Source organism: Dipteris shenzhenensis, chromosome 27, assembly GCF_047967505.1.
Source record: "Dipteris shenzhenensis isolate YYH24624 ecotype China chromosome 27, Dip_SZ_1.0, whole genome shotgun sequence".
NCBI classification, from domain to species: domain Eukaryota; kingdom Viridiplantae; phylum Streptophyta; class Polypodiopsida; order Gleicheniales; family Dipteridaceae; genus Dipteris; species Dipteris shenzhenensis.
Genome location: NC_141622.1, coordinates 6,298,361 through 6,306,842, shown reverse-complemented (window position 1 = coordinate 6,306,842; position 8,482 = coordinate 6,298,361). Strand labels below are relative to the sequence as shown.

General features: G+C 40.6%; 1 pseudogene; it reads left to right on the top strand.

Moving 5' to 3' along the window:
* Positions 1-2,830: 2,830 nt before the first annotated feature.
* LOC147883796 (uncharacterized) lies at positions 2,831-3,468 on the top strand (annotated as a pseudogene).
* Positions 3,469-8,482: the final 5,014 nt, after the last annotated feature.

Genomic DNA, 8,482 nt, shown 5'->3' with positions numbered 1-8,482 from the left:
GGGATATTCAAGAGGGACCGTTACAGATGCATGGAGTGATGGTGATAGTAACCCTCTGCCATTACCTCATGAAGCCATGGAGGAGGTGTTTGATGATATGGTGGAGGAGCAATTATATGGCTTGAAATCTCATGATTGGCACAAGATGCTCCAAGTAAGTATTTTATGTGCATAATATCTTTTTCCTTTCAAATTTGTGAGTGAATTAGAAGCAACTTATCAACCATTCCTCGTGTGTTCAGTTCATACTACCTACTAGAATTTCTCGTAGTGCATCAAAGGACGTGAAGGATTGTATTTACAATTTTTCATTTCTAGGTATGTGAGCTCAAAGGAAATAGATACCACCACGCTTGAGATTGCTCGAGTTATGTCAGTGGAGGTGGTTTGTTTAGTGGACGAGACATTTCCACGTTCTATTCTCATAAGCCAACTATATCTCATAGTGCATTTGGTGGATGAGATTGCTATATGCAATACTATACATGCACGATGGTTGTTCTTCCTCGAGTGCTTCATGAAGACCTTGAAGGGTTTCGTGAGACAAAATGCAAGACCCGAAGGTAGCATGGCCGAGGGTTGGTTGGTACAAGAGTCACTTGTATATATTTCTGAGTTTCTTGTTGATATGGATAGCTCTCTTCCATGACTATGGAGAGATGATGAAGACCTAAGGATGACCTCTATTGTGCCTCAAGGGAAAGGATGCAACAGAAAGTAATAGTCACCGAGTTGCTTAATAATGTCAACCTTTATTGTGTGCTTAATAGTGATGTGATAAAAAGATGGGTGACAAGATATGAGGATGTAAAGGCAAGAAGACAAGAAGAAAGGGCCCTCTTTCATACACACCATGGATCTCGTGTGCCATACCCTCAGTATCTAAGAGCATTTCCAAACGATATTCATGTGGATTGGCTACTTGACGAAATGGAGAAAGCAGAGAAAGACGAGGGGATGCATATCATAATGGAAGAATGGGAGTATGCTAGGGGATGCATGAGCAAGGTCGGTATATAGAATGTTATGCATAAGTTAGGAGCTTTCAATAATTTAGATTGCTTATTTAATTGATTTTGTCTTGGTGTAGTGCACTATGTTCAATGCTATATGGTGTGAGGGCAAGCCTTTTCGAACACAAGAGATTGATGATACGAGAAACACACAAGATTGTGGCATCATTGCTAGCTTTGAGGGAGCCAATGGAGCCATGGATGATTATTGTGGCATAATCCAAGATATTATTAAGCTTGACTTTCGATGCTTCTTTGTGTATGTTTTGGATGTAAAGTGGTTTAAGGACGTGATGGAAAGAGACCCTAATGCAACAATCAAATGCCATGCAAGTGGCTTTGTAACTATTGACTCCACAAAGTTTTGGCAAAGTAAGAAGGACACACTAGTACTACCGCAACAATGTGAATAGGTATTGTACACACATATAAAAATACTCACTTTTAAATATTTGATACCTTTGATGCAAGGAAAATAACATGATTGTATTTGTGTTTGAATTAGGTTGTCTATCAACCAATGGTGGATAATATTAGATGGTGGCATGTCATACCTATTATGCCACGTTCTAAAGTGATGTATAGTACATTTACTAATATGGAGCGTATGGAGGATGATCATGGCCATGGAGGTGATGATGACCATGATACGAGGAAGGAGGATGATCATGAGATAGGAGATATAGATATTGAGGCCATTACCCATGAGGACGAGCCTACCATTAGTGATGTTGATTTCGATGAGCACATGAGTAGCACAAGTAGTAGTGAATTAAATGTATTTGTAGATCTAAACACTTGTTTGGATTTTGAAGTAGATAGTTTGGCAAGGGTTGATCTCATTGAGGATGAGATTGAACCGTAGCCCATCATTGATATTGGCAAAACTATTTTACATATTGTCTCATTCTCCTCACCTCACTTAATTTTTGTATATGTGCGTTTGCAAAAAAGCATTGATGTTTTTGTTAAAATTATGTGCTTTGGTAATCATGGCTAATGTTTGGAAAGTAGTGATGTACATTTACCAGCCTACACCAAAATCTCACTTTCTGTATTCTCTGTTTTGCATCTAAATACGCGTCTAATTCTCAGTGTAGACGCACTAATAGACGTGCTAATACACGCGTAAATAGATGCACTATTAGACGCAGTGTTAGATGCATCCGTATTTAGACATACCCGCTATTTTGCATGTCTTTAGTTGCTTTGTGTTGTTGTGTGCGCTCCGACAGAAGACTTTTTCTAAGAAATTGAAAAGGACATGCGCCCCACCACACTAGTATAAAAAATATCCATTCCCTGCATATGACAAAGGACGAATCCAAAGAGAGCAACTTCCAAAGAAGATCAACCGTCAAGAGACTTACCTTGGATAGAGGTATGGAAGCTTCTTGTCTTTCTTTAAAGTTGTTTCTCTTTCTTCTCTTCCTTGTTCACCCTCTGCTTCTCTTTCTTCTTTTCCTTATTCACCCTCTTCTCTTGTGTGCTTGGGGATGATTGTGTAAGCCTGGAGATGAGTGTGGGTGCTTGGAGATAAGTGTGGATGCTCGGAGCTGTGTCTATTAATAAGAAGCAAGTTGTGCGACATTAAAAGTATGTGAAGAAAAGCAAGCATGCTAAAAGTAGGTTCAAAAATCAGCTCATAGTCGCATCTAAAAGTGCATCTATCAATGCATCTAAAGTAAGTTTTAGATGCACTTATAGACATGCTCCACAGTACAAATGCGATGTTAGGCACACTTTTAGCTGCTCCACAGAGTTTTGACATTTACAACTCATCCAAGAACAAAATTTTTGGGTTGTTTATATGTAGGATGTCTTCATCTTCAACAAGTAGCTCCAGTGAGGATGAATCCCTCTGTATCCACCATCACAAAATGTGGTTGGAGCAAAAATCAAATGTATGTGTGATTGATGTCGAGGAAACATGTATCGTGTATGCAGAATTACATTGAATCACATCTCAAAGTATGGAGAATGGGATGCGACCATAAACATGGTAAGTGTTAAAGAGTTAAGATTGATTGAGATACCTATGGGTGTTCATGTGTTTAAGTTATGATCCCGTTTTAATTTAATATAGAATGCAGTGCCACAGCCGCATATGTTGCCTTATGCTCGTCGTGATGAGGAGGCAAAGCGTCGGTGATATGAGGTGGGATTTTTAGGAGGGACCCTTACGGATGGATGGAGTGATGGTGATAGTAGCCCTCCGCTATTACCTCATGAGGCCATGGAGGAGGAGGTGTTTGATGATATGGTACGGGATTTATATGTCCATCAGTCCTCAGGTAGGGATGATAGCATGAAGCAAGACGATCTTTTTGACCGCAGCACGACTCCACTATTTGAGGGGTGCACATTCTCTATTCTACGTGCCTCCCTTGAGTTACTAAACTTGCAGACCATCTATGGATAGAGCAATGCAAGTTTGAATGCATTACTCAAGTAAGCTTTAAAGTCTATTTTGCAAACATGGTGAATTATGCTAGTGGGTCAATTACTCGAATGCTTTTTCTCATTTATGGTATTCACGTGCAGGCTATTGTGTAAAATGCTTCCAAGGGAGAATAGATTACCAACCTCAAGAGATATGGCAAGGCAACATGTGACCTCTCTTGGAGGATTAGATTACAAGCGCATCCATGCATGCGTCAACGATTGCATTCTGTTTCGTGGACAACATAAGGATGCAAGAGAGTGTCCTACTTGTGGAGAGGCAAGATATAGAGCAGATCTCAAAACTTTATATGTGCCTCATAAGGTTCTGTGACATTTTTCCATAATCCCTCGCATCCAACATATGTTCAAGTGCAAATCCATTGCAGAGCTCATGTCATGGCATTCCTCCCATCGATCAACCGATGGCAAGTGGAGAACTCCTGCAGACACTCTTGCATGGTAGCATATGGACACATGACCAAGCTTCAAGGAAGAACCTAGGAGCTTGAGACTTGGATTGGGTATGGATGGTGTGAACCCATTTGGTCTCAAAAGCACCTCTTACAGTGTATGGCTAGTGATATTGGTGAATTATAATCTTCCACCTTCTATGGCGATTAAGAAAGGACATGTTATGTTATCCCTTCTAATTCCAAGGAAACATAAAGTCAAAAATCCTTATGTTTATTTGGAGCCTTTGATTAACGAGCTAGAGATACTTTGGAGAGGTATCGAGGTGCATGATGTGAGCAGGCCTCCCTCATCATAAGACTTCAACTGCAAATCAGTCTTGATGTGGATGATGCATGACTTCCTAGGCTATGGCGAGTGTTCAGGTAAGCATTGCACTTTTAATTATGAGTAGACAATCGATGTGGCACCCTAAACCCACCTGGAACTCTTAAGTGCATCTATTGTTCAAGTCTCACTACATCGGGTTACCATGCATGTCCTGTTTGTGGTGCTTCTCTAGTTGCCTTATGGGATGCATTGAATAAGGTCATCTATGAGAATCACCATCGATTTCTCCCACCTGATCATCTTAGATATGTTGCCCCTTGGAATGAAGTGCCCCTACAGTCACTCACTGTGGGAGATTGGATGAGAATTTGGGACGGATCCACCACTCTTCCACCACTTAGCATGAGCCGGTAAGGGTTTGTAACTATTATGTGCTATATTGGCTGGAAATAAAGATGACGTCTACCATTTGGGAACATTTGAATGGGACACGAGATTCCATAGGCATAAGGGAGGATCTACGCACCAGAGGGAGGATGCGTGAAGCTTGGCCACAAGAGAGGCCAAATGGGCGTGTCTTTTTACCTCATGCACCATGGAGGTTATCAAAGCTAGAGATGGTGGCAATGGTGAAATGAGCTATTACTACAGTTCATACTCCCACTGGATGCATGAGGTGTTTGAAGGGGGCCTTCACAAAGAGCAAGAAAAGAGGTGTAGAGCAATTATATGGCTTGAAATCTCATGATTGGCACAATATGCTCCAAGTAAGTATTTTATGTGCATAAAGTCTTTTTCCTTCCAAATTTGTGAGTGAATTAGAAGCAACTAATCAACCATTCCTCATGTGTTCAGTTCATACTACCTACTAGCATTTCTCACAGTCCATTGAAGGATGTGAAGGATTGTATTTACAAGATGGGTGAGCTTGTGAGGTACTTTATAGGATACAAAATGTGAATATTGTATTTACAAGATGGGCAAGCTTGTGAGGTACTTTACAAGATGCAAGGTGTTCATATTGCTAATATTGCATACTTTTTCCTTTCTAGATATGTGAGCTCAAAGGAAATAGATCCCACCACGCTTGAGAATGCTCGAGTTATGTTAGTGGAGGTGGTTTGTTTAGTGGAGGAGACATTTCCACGTTCTATTCTCACAAGCCAACTACATCTCATAGTGCATTTGGTGGATGAGATTGCTATATGCGGTACTGTACATGCACAATGGTTGTTCTTCCTCAAGTGCTTCATGAAGACCTTGAGGGGTTTTGTGAGACAAAATGCAAGACCCGAAGGTAGCATGGCCAAGTGTTGGTTGTTACAAGAGTCACTTATATATATTTTCGAGTTTCTTCAGAACAGACCGAACAGGTGTGACTTCGAAATAAGCAGCAACAAAAGGTCTCTGATGCAGTACTTAGAAGAAGGATGCACCTTCACAATCAGCCATCTCGACATCCAAAGAGAAAGAAACAGAACCACCAAGACTCATAAGCAGAGAATGAAAAATAGTGTATGTTTCAGACAAAGGCACCCTTAAATAGACACGCACCATTATTGAAATGTGAGTAGTATGCAAACACAAGAAGCATGCATTAATCTAATTGATTTGGTATAGCTATGAGTTGGTCGAATTAATAACCCTCATTTAATAAAATAAAAGTTCCCTTAAGCATCTGACAGAGCATATAAATGCACATCATATGTGGGGTCTGTACTAAATTACACTAATCAAGAATGTTTTGTAAGGATGCACCCATCTCTACTTTGCCACACAGCTGTAGCTCCAATACCTACAATGAAAGAAACAAAGAAGGTCAAAATGAATGCACTTTTGATAACTAGACTGGATTCGCCAATGAAAAAAGATTCGCCTCAAAAATGCAGATCTTCTAGATAACTAAAAACTTCCACGAATAGAGCAGCAGCAACTCAATTACAAATCATCAGCATAGACATGCAGGAATAAAGAATACATAAACCATGCACCAAAACGATGACAGAGAACTACATGGCCATCATCAGTAACAACCAAACCCAAAGCAACACACCGGCCACAATGAGAGTAGCAGAGAGGAGAGAAGAGGTCAGAGTAGGGGCACAAATCCAAAGACAGAGCCAAAGACATGGCCAACGTTAGCATTAGAAGAAGGGTCAGCCCCAAAAACTGCCATCGAGGAGAAAGAGAGTAGGATGATGCGAGGGGAGGGGAGAGATGGTGGGCAAGACCACGCCAATAGCAAAGCCACCAAGCTAACTATCAACCGCTTTCCATCAAGCCACAAGGGAGAGCGAGTTGAGGATTAACATGAAGCCACCCCATAGAGCAGAGGATTGAGAGCAGAGGATTAACGTGAAGCCACGCCAGAGAGAGAGGATTAACGTGAAGCCACGCCAGAGAACAGAGGATTAACATGAAGCCATCGGGAGAGAGCAGAAGCTGCAGAGGAGAGAGTAGGCACTGAAAGGCATCACGTGAGAGCTTTAGCCACTGCCACCTCCCACAAGAAACTCCGAAACAACAAACCTAAAAAACCCTAACCCACTTTTAAACCCAAAAACTAACCCTAAACCTAACTTAAACCACCCTAAAACATAGTCAACATGACCAAACACACACAACCCCAAACAATGGCTCTACTTAATAAAAAGAACACCACAACCCCATAGGACCCTTGCAGGGCCAAAAACATCAATAAATGTTCCAAAACATTTATGATTATTCAAATATATAGAGCCAAGTGAGATACAACATACTTTTCAATTCCATTTTAGAGTCAATATTTAAGTCGGAATACATTCTATGAAACAAACTTGATATAGATCATTTTTGTGCAATGGTCGATATCCTCACCTTGTTGGGGAATCTTTTGTTCTTCAAGGACACCTTCTTTGAGAGGTTATTGCATTTAAAATCCATGACCATAAAATGGCATCCAGACATTCCCAACACAAAGGATAACCTTTATTGCACATAACACAATGATTGAGTGAGCTCAAACAACTAGGCAACAACTAATTCATAATGCATCATGGGGTGGTAGCACGTTTGGTTGGACTAAAAAGCAGTGTCCATGGACATTCCTTTTTCAGTGCTTGTAAAAGCATGTTTCAAACTCATTGTGAGACTAATCAGGAAAGTAAATTTAAAAATGAAAACCATGTCCCCGTCCATGATGTGTAACTAACAAAGAGACTATAACTACCAGTCCTGCTTCTCTTTTTGAAACCTCCCACTTTGAATATGCAACTTGGAATCTCTCTCTCTCTCTCTCTCTCTCTCTCTCTCTCTCTCTCTCTCTCTCTCTCTCTCTCTCTCTCTCTCTCTCTCTCTCTCTCTCTCTCTCTCTCTCTCTCTCTCTCTCTCTCTCTCTCTCTCTCTCTCTCTCTCGGAAATAGCATCAGAGTAGCAACACTTCAAACAGATGCCAGAAGTGGTGAGATCTTGAGTGGAGTGGAGTCTACAAATTCCACTACCTGCAAGGAACAAATCAACTTGAGACCAAAGTAGAATAGTAGCACTTCAAACCAACAAAATATATGCAAACACTCCTGCTGAATTAATAGTGTCCCTAGGACCATCAAATTTCATACTTAGATTTCATGTCAAAAAATGGTACGTGCCTCTATAGGAAACATCTTTGCTTTCTATTTCTTAAATGACATTGCAAATGAGTTCAAGTGACAATGCTTTATGCTACTTTTTGCAAGTGCGTCTAGTCTATTTGTCTCTGGGAACTGAGGATGTCAATGCAGAGATATTGATGCAACTGACCTGTCAAGAAAAAGAGGTAGATGCTATCAGAGAGTACGAGGCTGCAAAGAAAAGAAAGCAACGACAAAAAGCAAGGGCGAAGCGAGCTATGGCAAATCAAGAAAATGTTGTATCTAACATGGACAAGAGACGAAAGACAACAAAGGAGGTTGTTTCCTTCTTTGAAGAACAAACAAGAGGAATGGACTCAGAAACCAAAAAGGATATCTTCATGCAAATCTTGTTTCATCCCAATATCAAGCATTTGCATAGTGCTAACGAAGAAGTTCAGTTGTTGCAGGAAACAATCGTAACCAATATATGCGAAACCTTAACCCATGTCAAATAACCATGGAGCCATGATGAAGTTTTCTTCAAAAGGTCTACTATGATGATGTTGATGAATTCTGATGGGAAAGAATGCCAAGATTTCAGCATTGCAAAGGCTTCCAAGCTTTTGGGTGTCCACAGGACAAACTTCTACTCTGCAAAATCTCGCTTGCCCATCGAAGAACATGGAATGTTGT